The following is a 1055-nucleotide window of genomic DNA, read 5'->3' as shown; positions in this document are numbered from 1 at the left end:
ATTTATTTATTTGCATTTTATTTAATTTTGCTACTATGAGCTGCATGTTTCTTCCGTCAAATGACACGTTCACTTCCTGATCTGCGCTTGCTAATATTCGATCCTGAAATTGAAAGAAGAATTTCACGAATAAGGCGAGAACAACGTAGGTTAGCCCGCTCTGAAGGCGGATCTGAAAGTGAATTTGAGGAAGAAACCAGCCCCCGTTCTACTGATTTGGTTGTTTTACGTGCAAAAAACATGGCAGCTAGAAGAGTTACCATTCAGGAGGAAGGAGCTCCTAATTTTACAATGCAACCGTTTCAAGCGCATCATCCAGCGGTAGCTACGGATTTTGAAATAAAGACCGCACTGCTAAATTTGATGCCCAAGTTTCATGGCCTACCTGCTCAAGAGCCTATCAAGCACTTGAGAGATTTCCAGGCAGCCTGTTCTACTGTCAGGCGTGATGGCACTGATGAAACTTCAATTCTGCTGAAAGCTTTTCCGTTCTCTCTTGAGGGAAAAGCAAGAGAGTGGTACTACACTCAACCTCTAGCAAATGTATCCAACTGGGATACACTCAGAAAGGAGTTTCTGGAGAAATTCTTTCCATATGAAGTTACTGATAAACTGAGGAAGGATATCTCTACAATTGTTCAGGACGACAATGAGACTCTCTTTGAATACTGGGAGCGCTTCAATAATCTTCTAGAAGCATGCCCCCACCACATGATTGACAAGATCGTGCTACTCAGCTATATCACACAAGGTATGAGACCCCAAGATAAGACCACATTGGAAAGTGCCAGCAATGGGTCTATGAAGAAGTACAAGACTACTGATGAAGCTTGGCAATTGATCAGTGATTTAGCTGAATCTACTCGGAACCACAGACAAAAGCAAGGCCGTTCAAGGGCCGTCGCAGAAGTATCTTCTGGCATAGAGACTGCTGCTCTAAATCGAAGCATCTGTGAAATGACCAACCTACTGAAGCAAATGCAGTTAAATCAACAAGCTCAGCAAACTCAACCGCAGCAAAACCAACAACTAGTCCCACAAAGAATTTGCAGAAT

At 42.8% G+C, this 1055-nt stretch overlaps 1 non-coding gene across 1 annotated transcript; it reads right to left on the bottom strand.

Moving 5' to 3' along the window:
- Positions 1–609: 609 nt before the first annotated feature.
- Positions 610–717, bottom strand: LOC112739425 (small nucleolar RNA R71). Its single transcript, XR_003170362.1, has one exon. It is a non-coding gene; the product is annotated as a small nucleolar RNA R71 (small nucleolar RNA).
- Positions 718–1055: the final 338 nt, after the last annotated feature.

The sequence above is a fragment of the Arachis hypogaea genome, chromosome 13 (assembly GCF_003086295.3).
Source record: "Arachis hypogaea cultivar Tifrunner chromosome 13, arahy.Tifrunner.gnm2.J5K5, whole genome shotgun sequence".
NCBI lineage: Eukaryota > Viridiplantae > Streptophyta > Magnoliopsida > Fabales > Fabaceae > Arachis > Arachis hypogaea.
The sequence above is the reverse complement of the archived record's forward strand: the minus strand, read 5'-3'. Positions and strand labels throughout refer to the sequence as shown.